General features: G+C 46.1%; 2 long non-coding RNA genes across 4 annotated transcripts; one reads left to right on the forward strand and one right to left on the reverse strand.

The window, feature by feature from the left end:
* Positions 1–1,010: 1,010 nt before the first annotated feature.
* LOC140586958 (uncharacterized) lies at positions 1,011–8,649 on the forward strand. 3 transcript variants are annotated; one of them, XR_011988734.1, is made up of 4 exons: positions 1,011–1,190; positions 7,824–7,936; positions 8,033–8,144; positions 8,245–8,649. It is a non-coding gene; the product is annotated as an uncharacterized lncRNA (long non-coding RNA). The 3 variants fall into 3 exon arrangements; XR_011988733.1 differs by lacking the exon at positions 1,011–1,190 and adding an exon at positions 7,088–7,646; XR_011988732.1 differs by lacking the exon at positions 1,011–1,190 and having other exon boundaries at positions 7,088–7,936.
* Positions 8,650–8,664: 15 nt separating this feature from the next.
* Positions 8,665–10,532, reverse strand: LOC140586959 (uncharacterized). The gene is made up of 5 exons (XR_011988735.1): positions 10,149–10,532; positions 9,985–10,055; positions 9,652–9,828; positions 9,330–9,379; positions 8,665–9,126 (listed from the first exon to the last, which is right to left on the reverse strand). It is a non-coding gene; the product is annotated as an uncharacterized lncRNA (long non-coding RNA).
* Between the last annotated feature and the right edge of the window lie 2,779 nt (positions 10,533–13,311).

Consider the following 13,311-nt stretch of genomic DNA (forward strand, 5'->3'; position numbering starts at 1 on the left):
GTGTGCCATCTGTTCCTCCGCGTTTAGCCGTTAGCTTAGCTTGTACTCGCGGGTGTCTTTTTACCTTGGTTTTCCTCGCTCCGCCGTCTCCGCGAAAACTGTCAGTGCAGCCGGGGACTCTCGTTTGCGTGCAGGTTCGGACTCGTCGCCAGTTTGTGGTGTTTCTGAACACCGGAATGGATTAATTAGAACAGACACGGGCTGGGAGTTAGTGACTTTACTGTCAGCTTCGGAGAGCCTCACAGCCAACTGTGAACAGGCATATCAATGCACATAAAACTGACGAACACCTTTCAGGCTTGAACCACAGGGAACACAGAAGAGACAACTCCGCACAAAAGTTAGTCCATACACTACACGGATCTTTATATCTGCTACACAATATTGGCAGTATGATCCAATTTCGATTTCGCCGTATTTACCCTGAAATTTCTGCACGAATTCGCCATCACACCACATATATATAGTATACTATAATATAATTTACCCAAACAACAGATCCCTTATGTTGCTTGCTCATATACAATTAATTTCTGTCTGTCTTTGCCATTTCAAAACCATGTTGTGACTCTTGGGTGACTATAATATAAGCTATTGGAGCTGCAATATTGTTCGTTTTACACTCTCTTGATTAATGTGGAAGATCGTAATTTAAAATACATAGGATGATAATAAAGAATGTTTGCTTTCTTATTTGTCAGTCACTGTAAGCAACGGCAATGCCCCGCATACCATCGGACAGCTACAGCGATTCTGAGCAATATTGCCAGTATGATCCAATTTCGATTTCGCCGTTTTTACCCTGAAATTTCTGCCTGAAAGCACTCGCTCACTAATTGGAGCGAGCCAGCCTTAAAGGGCCCAGATCGCATTACTGATGGTACCACATATTGTTCTAATCCGTACTGTTGTGACACAGACATGACATACAGTGACTACTAATATTTGCAGGATAGGCTCAATGTATAATGTTCCGAATATTTTGGTATATTGCTCGGCATTACTGGTTCTTTAATACATTTATTTGAGTCACTCTGTTTGTTTACGTGACCTGATGTTTACGTGAGATCTCAGCCTAATTGTTACGTTGGCAGATTGTTGGGGGATGGGTAGCCCTGCATGTGCATCGCAGAGAAGTGCAAAACAGCAATCAAGGAAACAATAGCCCTAGGCTGGCAAGCCCAATCCAGGTATTTGTCCCCTCATGTCAGAAGCTGATGTTAACGGATTGAGTAACTGACCTGCTTGATTCAAATGCTGATGACTCCCAGGCTGAGGAATTTGTAACTAAATAGTTGGATTAAAAATATTTGCATCATTGTAATTTGCTCACAACTACAGCTAACTTGCCTGTGTGGCCTGTTCCCTGTTTTCTTCTGCTTATCACTTACTTTTAGTTGAATTTCCAATTGTCATCTCCATTGTTTAGTGCTCAATGCCTTTGATAAATAACATCATATATATATAATATGTCTAATATAAGTTTAATAACTTTATAATTTAATATAAGTTAGGACAAGCTTAATACTCTAATTGTATATCAACTATATATATCATAATTAGCCCTTCTGAAGTCTGTTACCCGTCATCTCAGATGTTGATGTTAACCGCTTCAGTAAGTAACCTGTGGGTCGCACTGGTAAAATAGTTGAGGTTATTTTTCCTTAAACGGTCATCATGTTTTTATGCTCCACAAATACTGTAGGTTGTCAGCTTTATTTGCCTGTGTACATTTTATATTGTCTGTCATTGCTTTGACCTCTGTGATTTTGCTAAGGTTATCCTGCTAATTCCCTTGCAAACTGTAAAATAAAAGCGTGATTATTTGAGTAGACGGGCTGTGTGTTTCAGTTCGTCACGTGCTTTGGTGTATTTGCGGTGTATTACAGGTCAGTGTGCCATGCATCAGATAGGTAGTGGCCCAGTCTATAATGCTCCAAATATTTTGAAGGGTTACTCTAAAACTGCTGGGGGCCGTTTCACGAAGCGGGTTTAGTGAAAACTCGGAGTTAGTTGTGTGTGAGTTAAGGGAAACTCAAAGTTTTCGGTTTCAAAAAGCCAGTTGATGTCAGGAATTCCCGTAGCAAAACACGGCGAAGATCGGAAGACAGCGGATATTTAATGTAGCGTGGAAGGTAACCCAGACGCGGAGTGTACACGAAAAGGGTAGGATAACCACGCGATTAATCTAAGAACGCTCCTTAACTAACGAGTAGGAATTCCCACCGGAATCCCCGTTCTATATATACACATAATCAGACTGCTGGAATCAAAGGCTGAAGTACTCACAGTACCGGCGATGGAGGTAGAAGAGGCTTGGGTCATTTAGCAATGACTGAGCGGTGAGAGACTGTGAAGCTCCGCTATTTATCTTCCGGACGATCACCTACTTCCGGGTCCTAGTGGCGATCACCTGACTGGTGCGCATGACAGTACCCCCCCCTCCAGGACCGGCACCCGACGGACCCGGCCGGGAGGACAGCCGCTGGCGGAAATCCCGGACCAAGGAAGGATCCAGAATAAACCGAGCCGGAACCCAAGAGCGGTCCTCAGGGCCGTAACCCTCCCAATCAACAAGGTATTGAGTCCCGCGACCCCGAGGGCGCGCATCGAGGATCCGGCGCACAGTGTAAGCGGGACCACCAGCAATGATACGGGGCGGAGGGGGGGCGGGGGGGGGGGCGGAACCATGGGAGAAGTAACAAAGGGCTTGAGCTGAGAAACATGGAACACTGGATGAACCCGAAGAGTCCCGGGCAGCAGGAGACGATAGGTGACAGGATTAAGATGGTGGGTGATACGGTACGGCCCGATGAAACGGGAGGTGAGTTTCCGTGAGTCGGTGCGGAGGCGAAGGTTCTGGGTGGAAAGCCAGACCTTGTCACCCACATTGAACAACCGACCCGGGGGGTGCCGACGGCGGTGTTGGGCAATGTACTGACGATTAGCCCTCTTGATGGCAAAATGTGCCTGCGTCCAGAGCTTGCGACATCGACGGACCAACCGTTGGGCCGATGGGACATCCACCTCCGGTTCTTGATAGTCGAACATAGGGGGTTGGAAACCGTTGCACACCTCGAACGGACTGAGACCAGTTGCGGCGGAAGTGTGCAGGTTGTGAGACAGTTCAGCCCAAATGAGGTAGCGCGCCCAGGAATGCTGTTTATCCGCAACAAAGCATCTCAGGTAGCGTTCCAGTTGTTGGTTAGTCCGCTCCGTCTGACCGTTGGTTTGAGGGTGGTAACCTGAAGACAGACTGCAAGAGGAGTTGATCATGCGGCAAAAAGCCTTCCAGAACCTGGCGGTGAATTGAGGCCCTCTGTCCGAGACGATGTCCCTGGGGAACCCATGCAAACGGACCACGTGTTCTAAAATCAGTTCAGCGGTAGTTTTAGCCGATGGAAGTCCGGCTAGGGCCACCAAGTGCACCGCCTTGGAGAAACGGTCTACGATAGCGAGAATCGTAGTTTTCCCCTCTGACTCCGGCAGGCGAGTGACAAAGTCCAGGCCGATGTGCGACCAGGGCCGATGAGGAACCGGGAGGGGTTGAAGTCCACCCGGAGACGGTTGATTGTTGGTTTTGGCCCTGGCGCACACCGGACAGGCTCGCACGAATTCTCGGACATCCCGATCCATGGCAGGCCACCAGAAAGCGCGCTGGAGGTACTGGAAGGTTCTTTTGGTACCGGGGTGGCCTGCCAGGGCAGAGGAGTGAGCCCAAGAAAGGACTTCCGGCCGGATGGACGTGGGAACATAGAGCTGGCCGGGTGGAGAATCTGCCGGAGCGGGCTCCGTGGTCTGGGCTTGGCGCACTCTAGTCACCAGATCCCACTGGAGAGGGGCGACGATTCGAGCGGTGGGCACCACCGGTTCCGGATCCATCCGAGGAGCATCGGCCTGGTGTTGGCGGGAGAGAGCGTCAGCCTTGGTGTTCTTGGACCCCGGCCGATATGAAATGTGGAAGTTGAATTGTTCAAAGAACAGGGCCCATCGTGCCTGTCGAGGGTTGAGCTGTTTGACGTGTTGGATGGTGATGAGATTCTGGTGGTCCGTCCAGACCATGAATGGTTCGCTGCCACCCTGGAGCCAGTGACGCCATTCTTCCAGGGCCCACTTAATGGCCAGCAGTTCACGGTCCCCAACCCTGTAACGCTGCTGAGTGGGGTTGAACTTCCTGGAGAAAAAACTACACGGATGCAGTTTCTGGTCCAGACCCCGCTGAGAGAGGATCGCTCCGACGCCTACGTCTGAGGCGTCCACCTCCACCACGAAGGGTTTGGTGACATCCGGGTGAAGAAGAATAGGGGCAGTAGTAAAAAAGTGACATAGCTTCTGGAATGCGTTGATGGCATCCGGAGTGAGACTGTAAGGATGGGTGGAAGGACGGGTTAGAGCGGTGAGAGGCGCAGCAACTGTACCGAAGTCCCGGATAAAACGCCGATAGAAATTGGCGAACCCCAGAAAACGCTGCAGCTGCTTAAGCGTCTTGGGTAGGGGCCAATGACGCACAGCTTCCAGCTTCTGGGGATCCATGGCCACGCCCTGGGGTGAAATGACAAAACCCAGGAACGTGGTGGAGCACTGGTGGAAAGCGCATTTCTCCAACTTACAGTACAGCTGATGAGCGAGTAAACGCCTGAGGACCGCCCGAACATGTTGGATGTGCTCTTCTAGGGTATGGGAGTAGATGAGGATGTCGTCGAGGTAGACGAATGCCCAACGATCTAGCATGTCCCGTAGCACATCGTTAATAAATTGTTGGAAGGCGGCGGGGGCATTGCACAGACCGAAGGGCATCACTAGACTCTCATAGTGACCAGTGGGAGTGATAAAAGCCGTCTTCCACTCGTCGCCTTCCCTGATGCGCACCAAGTTGTATGCGCTCCGGAGGTCCAACTTGGTGAAGTAGGTAGCACCGGATAGAGCGTCCAGGGCGGTGTTGGTCAGCGGAAGTGGATGACGGTTCTTCACGGTGATGTTGTTGAGCCCCCGATAGTCGACGCAGGGACGGAGACCACCGTCTTTCTTCTTCACGAAGAAGAATCCCGCGGCCGCGGGTGAGGAAGACGGCCTGATAGTGCCCTGACGGAGAGCGTCAGCAACATATTCCTCCATCGCCTTGGTCTCTATGGGGGAAAGGGAAAAAAGTCTGCCGCGGGGTGGAGTCGCACCTGGTAAGAGGTCTATGGCGAGGTCATAGGGCCGGTGAGGAGGTAATTTAACGGCCCGTTTCTTGCAGAAGACTTCCGTCCGGAGCAGGTCGACCCCCACTGAAGAATCCGCTGTTGGGTCCAGGTGATGAGGGGGTCGTGCTGAAAGAGCCAAGGGTGCCCTAGGATGATGGGAGGTGAGTGGATGGATGTGACAAGGAACTGGATACGTTCATGGTGTTGACCGATGCTGAGGGAGATAAATTGAGTCTGGTGAGTAATAGGACTGGTGGTCAGAGGTCGACCGTCCACCGCAGTGATCGAAACCGGCTGAGGTAACGCCACCAGCTCCATCCCTAGTTGTTTGACATAGGTTAGGTCAATAAAGTTCCCTGCGGCTCCAGAATCAATAAAAGCCGAGGTCTTAACCCGTTTGTGGTCAAACTGGAGGTGTACCGGAACCGTGAGGCGAGAAACCGCCGTAGTAGTGGAGAAAAGATGTAAGGGACCCGGTGAGCTCTTCCCAGGACTCACCGGGTATGACCATTTCCCGGACGGAGGGGACAGACGGCGCGATGGTGCTTGGGAGAGGCACAGTAGGCACACAGACCTTCCCTATAACGCCTCTCCCTGTCCGCTGTGGTCAGAGAGGCACGCCCTAATTGCATGGGTTCTCCAGCTCCCGGGTGGTCCACGGATCGAGGTGGGGTGATAGCCCCTGCAGATGTTGGGAAAGCAGCTGGTGGATAAGGAGACGATGTGGGTGGCAGGTTACGGGGGATTTGCCTCGGACGCGAGCTCATCCGTTGGTCGATCCGGAGGGCCAGTTGAATGAGACCCTCCAAAGTGGCGGGGAGCTCCCTACCGGCAAGCTCATCCCGAATACGGGGAGCCAACCCCTCATAGTGGATTTTCGCCAACCCCTCATTCCGGAGAGCGGAATCACCCCAGGTGGTTTGTACTGTGAGGGTGCGAAAATCCGCTGTATATCGGCTTACGGGTGAGCCCCCCTGCCGCAGATGGTACAACCTTGAATCGGTCTCCACCTCACTATCTGGATGACAAAACGTAGCACGGAGTTGATAAATGAACTCGGGATAAGAGTGCCCTATGTCGGATCCGGACCGAATAATGGCCGTAGCCCACTCCGCTGCTTGTCCGGTAAGAAGGGAGACGAGAAGTGCAATGCGCTGTCTATCTGTGGAGTATCGGGTAGGTTGGAACTCAAACACTAAATCTAACGCAGTGAGAAATACATCGCACTTCCCATCTACCCCATTCCATTTCTCAGGCAGTGAAAGATGGGAGTCAACAATAGGGGAAGAAAGACGAGCCGCCGCCCGCGGTGCGTGCCGCTCGCCAGCCAGCTCCCGAACTGCTTCGCGAAGGCCCGCGACCTCCTGCCGCAGCGCCTCCACCTCGCCGCGAGACGCAGCTTGGATTTGAGTGCTTTGGCGTAATTCCGCGACCTCACACTGGAGCAGTACCGACTGGTTTGCGACAGCGTCGCAGATGGCGGCGAACTCCGCTGGGTTAACCGCACCGGGCTCAGTCATTCTGTCAGGAATTCCCGTAGCAAAACACGGCGAAGATCGGAAGACAGCGGATATTTAATGTAGCGTGGAAGGTAACCCAGACGCGGAGTGTACACGAAAAGGGTAGGATAACCACGCGATTAATCTAAGAACGCTCCTTAACTAACGAGTAGGAATTCCCATCGGAATCCCCGTTCTATATATACACACAATCGGACTGCTGGAATCAAAGGCTGAAGTACTCACAGTACCGGCGATGGAGGTAGAAGAGGCTTGGGTCATTTAGCAATGACTGAGCGGCGAGAGACTGTGAAGCTCCGCTATTTATCTTCCGGACGATCACCTACTTCCGGGTCCTAGTGGCGATCACCTGACTGGTGCGCATGACAGTTGAGCCCAACTCTGAGTCATTTACCGCGGTAACATACCCCGTGAAGCTAACCTGCTCGCTAGCAGGTTTAATCCCTGTAACTCTGAGTTCCTCCTCTTTAAATGAACAGTCAGATTGAAGCAAGTACTTTCTCAGACATGGCGTGTCCTTTTCTCGAAAGACCGGTCGACATCGAAGCACAAATTATCCGCAGGAATCTACGTCAGGAGAGGGTGATCAGACCCCGTTTAGATATTTTATCGTTTACAAATGATTTTCTGTTAGAGCGTTACCGTTTTTCATCACAGACAATCATTTATCTCAACAATATTCTTAGACCTCATTTTGCTCGTCAAACACACCGTGGACATCCTCTCAGTTCCGAGCAAATTCTTTGTACAGCACTTCGCTTTTTTGCTAATGGCAGCTTTCTGTACAATATTGGTGACGCTCAACATGTTTCTAAGGCAACCGTCTGCCGGTGTATCAGACAGGTTACTCTTGCGCTTAAACATTTTCTCTACACGTTTGTGGCATTTCCTGGTCACAGATGTAGTAGAATAATCAAGGAAGAATTCCACAGAATTGCAGGTATGAAGTAATAGCCTCATATATTTAGTAATATGCTTTAAGATTTGAAGCAATAAACAATTGTAGGTTAAGACTAGATAAAATACAGTTACACTTTTTGCATTGTAACACCATACAAAACTAGAAACTGACTGCAGTACCTGTTAAAATTAAGTAGACTTATGCCCTCTTTGTTAGGATTTCCAGGTGTGATTGGCTGCATAGATGGCACACATATTCCCATTAAGGCTCCTTCAGTAAATGAAGGAGACTATGTGAACAGAAAGTCATTCCACAGTATTAATGTGCAGGTAGGTGTTTCTAGCTTTTAGTAGTTTACTGCATTGAACTATTGGCCTACTTTACAGTACATCTACAGTAACTAATCACTGTTCTGCATTGTGAAGATTATATGTGATGCAGCCTATGTCATCAGCAACGTGGAGGCAAAGTGGCCTGGGTCTGTGCATGATGCCAGAATGTTCCGTGAATGCACACTGAGTGCTAGACTTGCTCGTGGTGAGTATACAATGTAGCTACAGTATATTATAATCTTTAAGCAATATCTTGTTCCCTCATATTGCACCTTAACATGTAAACTGTCTACTCATCATTGTAGGGGAGTTCAGTGGTTACCTACTCGGTGACAGGGGGTACCCATGCCAGCCCTATCTGCTGACCCCATACCCTGATCCTGAGCCTGGCCCACAGCAAAGATATAACTTGGCTCACAGCAGGACCCGGGCTAGAATAGAGATGACCCTGGGCATACTGAAGGCCCGTTTCCAGTGCCTTCGTGGCCTCCGTGCCACCCCAGAAAGGGCCTGTGATATCATTGTTGCATGCGTAGTCCTGCACAATATTGCAATGATGAGAAGAGAAACCTGGGTTGCTGCCCCAGAGGTTGACCCTGATAACAACCCTGACATTCCTGTTGATGCAACAGATGGACAAGCTGTTCGAAACGCAATATGTTCTAATCATTTCCAGTAAATAAGTTGCAAATAAAAACAAATGACAATCATTTTATGAACTCTTCTTTATTTCCTGTAATTGATTATGCAAAACAGTATTTTAATATTTTGTTTTGAAAGACAGTTAACGATCCATCAACTTGTGCCACTACCCACCTTTAACTGATGTTCCAATATTTGTATTTCTATTAGGGTTTTCTGCATTTTTTGTTTAATGTGTTCCATTTCCAGATCCGATTTTTCAATTTGTTTCTCAAGGTATATTTTGTACAACTGCTTTACAGGGAGCTATTAGAATACACAAAAATGTTACATCTTGGCAGTATTGCACTGTGAAAATTGTACCACTATGAATATAACTTAGAAAACAGACACTTGTAGCTAACGACATTTTCATTTAATGAGAAGAATGATTCTTAATCCAATTTTTCAATAACTGGCAGGCAAATACTGAAGCATCTTACAGAGGTAAGCTGCGCTGTGGCTGTGGATGCAGTCGGTTCACCCTGGAGATTCTCTGCATTGCTCTGTGAAGAAAGGATAAATGTTTTAAAATGGTGCATCACTTACATGACGTTTTTGTTAGAAAGTGCATACCATAGGCTGCTCTACATCTTCCCTCCCTGTGACAGCTGACAAGATGTCTTCATCCTGTAGTGAAGACTATCTCTTACTTGCATACACCAATAATGAAAGACATAATATGAAAAATCGCTAGAAGAGTATGTACCATTTCATGGGTGTCTGGCGGTTCCACAACAGAGATTACTCCATCAGTAACTGCAAGACAATGTGGATTACAGGCAATTCATCAACTGAGACCTGCACATTTTGAATATAACTTTTACAACAGTGGGCAGTCTTTCAAATATCACAGTCTTTCAACAGTATGTACATGAAGTAATGACATCTATCAAATTATACTCATCTATAACTTTTAAATAAATTACAATCGGTTCGATTATGATGGGTTTGATGATGAGTTTAATGGATAGCCATCACTGAGCCAACACTGGACAAATGCATATACATCATTCATATGAATTAATTACTTCTTATGTAAGAACTTCTGTCCTGGGGCATGGCTGTATCGGAGGAGCTTCCTCCAAGGATGCCATCAGCCATGGGCCGGCCAGTGTTTTGGCTGAGAGCCATCTCTTCAGCCTCTGAGAGAGGTGTTGGTGGTGGACCCCCACCAGTTTTTCGGGCCTCTGCCTTTTTCCTATTGGCTAATATGTAGGCAAAATGTGAACATATGCACCCAAGCCCACATTTAGAACCTTGTAAAAAGATTTAAACAATATTACATGCTGCCAGATTTAAGATGAAACTGTAGCTTTTGTGTCTTATAGACAAGCAAAACCTCCCAATCGTCCAGTGCCTACCTGTTTGTACTATATTTTTATACTTCATCTTTATTTGCTGCCAAGTGCGCTTTATGCCTGCTGGGTTACAACTGTAATAACGAAATTAAATTAGAGAGAATATAGAAAAACTAGTATTATTTCTTAAATATACATCAATCAACATCGTTCTTATCAATACTTACGCATTCACTCGGTCAGCTATTTTCTGCCACGCTTGTTCCCGTTCTTTCGCAGCAGCAATCGTGTTTCCTTTTTTTGATATGGCATGCTCATATTCAGTATACGCCATCATTAATAATTCAAGCTCCACTGGGGTGAAATTGGAAGCGCGAGATTTGTTTCCCTGTGTTGTCATGGTGAATCATTTTCTCTGGATGCCATTGATAGAGCCTTTTTACAGTATGTGCTCGTGCACGCGTGACAATCAGGGTTAATTGAACTCAGAGTTTTGTAAACTAATCGTTATCACCTGTTCTGAAACCAAAAACTCAGAGGTTGACATCTCAGAGTTAATCAACTCAGAGTTCAAGTTTAAACCCAGAGTTTGCAAAACCTGCTTCGTGAAATACCCCCCTGGGGCTATAGACATGTGTCTGGTCTCTGTGTGGACCACAAATGTTGTGCTTTAATTTGATGCTTAATTTGGCTTTATAGCCTGAGGTAGGAGCTCAAACAGACCTCATTCCAGGCATCCGTACAGACTGTAAGGCCCTTCCGAAGTCTGTTACCCCTCATCTCAGATGTTGATGTTAACCGCTTGATTAAGTGACCTGTGGGTCGCACCTAAAATACTGTAATACTTGGGGCAACGACAAGGTCTTAAACTTTATACATTGTCAAAAAAACAAAAACAAAACAATTATACCTGGATATTACTAGAAAAGTGTCACTTTATTTCACATTTAAAGAGTTATTTCACATAAAAACTGCATACAAGAAAATAGTACAGTGCAATCAGGATGTACTTGGGCCAATAGATTAGAAATTAAGAGCTTTAAATTTGATGAATGAATAATCTTTTTCGAAATCAGTCGCCCTATTCTTAGGTAATAAGAAGCCCACCAATCAATCTCCGTCTTTTCCCTTTAAATGCTCTGAGGATGGTTTTGTATACTTGGGTATTCATGTGACCCCTACTTTTGAAGCAATTATATAAAGTCAATTTCACACCATTGTTAGGAAATATCCATGATGATTTGAATAGGTGGATGGCTCTCCCTCTGTCATGGCTGGGGAGGGTGGCTCTGATAAAAATGAATGCCTTACCCCACTTACTGTATCCATTGCAAATGATTCCTATTTTATTGTCTAATAAGGCTATAAAAGTGTTAACTGGGTGGCTCAGTTCATTTATTTGGAGCAAAAGGAAACCCAGATTAAAACTATCTAAACTTCAGCTCTCTAATGCAAAGGGTGGCTTGGACCTCCCAAATATTAGATTATATCAGTTGGCTTGCCATCTTAGATTTATTAATGAATGGCTTATTAAAGACCCTAAATCAGTGTGGCTTGATCTAGAATCTTTACAGTGCAGCTGCCCCTTACAAAACTTATTATTTGTTTCTAATTCAAATTTATGCAGAACTCTGTATAATAGTCCTTTAGTACCCAATACCCTCAAGGCATGGCGTGCTATTCAAAGGATGGAAGGCAAGAGCGATATAACCTCACCTCTTCTGCCTATTTTGAATGATCCAGAGTTCCTGCCAAGTGTCACAGATTCAGGTTTTAATCTTTGGCCTATTCTTGGTATTTGTAGGATGGGTGACTTGTTTGAGGATGGATCTCTAATGTCTTTTGATAATTTAGTTTCTAAATATAATCTACCTAGACAGCACTTTTTTAGATTTTTGCAAATTAGAAACTATATATTCAAAAATACCACACTTATCTCTAAATACTCTTTTTCTGTTATTGAGGAAATCCTCTGGAACTCCCCATCACACAGGTTGATCTCCCTTTTCTATAAAGCTCTATGCTCCTATGGTGCAGATAGCACTTCATATCTAAGACTGATTTGGGAAAGAGACCTGGGGGTGGATATTCCAGTAGAGGAATGGGAGACAGTTTGGTCTCAAGCTAACAGGCTCTCGGTTTGTAATAGGGCAAGAGCCATTCAGCTTAGAATTTTACATAGACTACATATCACGCCACAATTAAGACATAAACATAATGCAAGTCACTCGCCACTCCGTCCTAAGTGTAAGTCTAATGTAGGAGATTATATTCATTGCATTTGGAACTGTTATAGGATCCAGGCATATTGGTCCAAAGTTGTGGCTCAATTGAACAACATCTTTGGCCTGGATCTGGATCCTTTGTTACTTCTCTTGGGCTTTCCTTGTAAGCTCATTCCAAATAAATTTGAAAGACGACTTTTTAGTTTGTTGTCCTTTGCTGCCAGGAAGAATTTGCTGATGTCATGGATCAGTGATAAGCCTCCCTCCATCAAAGGCTGGCATTCAATTATTAGGGAGATTATCCCTCTGGAACTCTTGACCTGTATTATTCATTTGACAACTGATGCTTTCATTCGCATATGGACTCCATACCTTAATTTCATAAATGCTTCTACCTGTGACATCTTGTGGTTTGGAATGTGTTACTAGTGGTGTATAGATAATTGATGTATTTTCCCCGGTTATTGTTGATTTTGATCTGTGATATAATACTCTGTTTGTCATTATATGTATATTTTTTGCTTTCCTATTCCAGCCAGTGTGTGTATGGTTTTGTCTTGCTAAAATAAATTAAAAAAAAAAAAATTAGGGGGTGCAGTTCGGGTATGAGGGCCCCACCACCACTGCTAATTAAGCTGCTAATTTTGTTGCTAAAGCTGCTTTTGTTTGGTGGTATTAAGTAATTTTGTTTTAGGGACCAAAGAGCAGTCAGCTCAATTCATTAAAATGAGAGGTGAGAATGACCACCTCTTCACCGGGGCCAAGAATTCGGCTACCATGGCTTGGAGGTATAAAAACAATAATCTGTCAGTTTAAACATCTTATGCTTATGAATGCAGTTTAACCCTCATCCTGTATGGAACCCATGACATCAAGATAGGCAATATAGGGGGCAATATTGTGGGCAGTGGTGGCTTAATGGTTAGGGAAGCACCCTTGTAATTGAACGATTGCAGGTTTGAATCCCCAACAACAAATAATTTATTTTTGTATAGCGCATTATCACAACATTACATTGTCTCAAAGCGCTTTACAGCATCCCCACCCAAAGCCCCCAGTGAGTAAGCCATAGGCAACAGTGGCAAGGAAAAACTCCCTAGAAGGAAAAAACCTTGGGAGGGACCAGACTCAAAGGTGGAGCCCATCCTCCAGGGGCCGGCAGGGA

Source organism: Paramormyrops kingsleyae, unplaced genomic scaffold (genome assembly GCF_048594095.1).
Source record: "Paramormyrops kingsleyae isolate MSU_618 unplaced genomic scaffold, PKINGS_0.4 ups106, whole genome shotgun sequence".
NCBI lineage: Eukaryota > Metazoa > Chordata > Actinopteri > Osteoglossiformes > Mormyridae > Paramormyrops > Paramormyrops kingsleyae.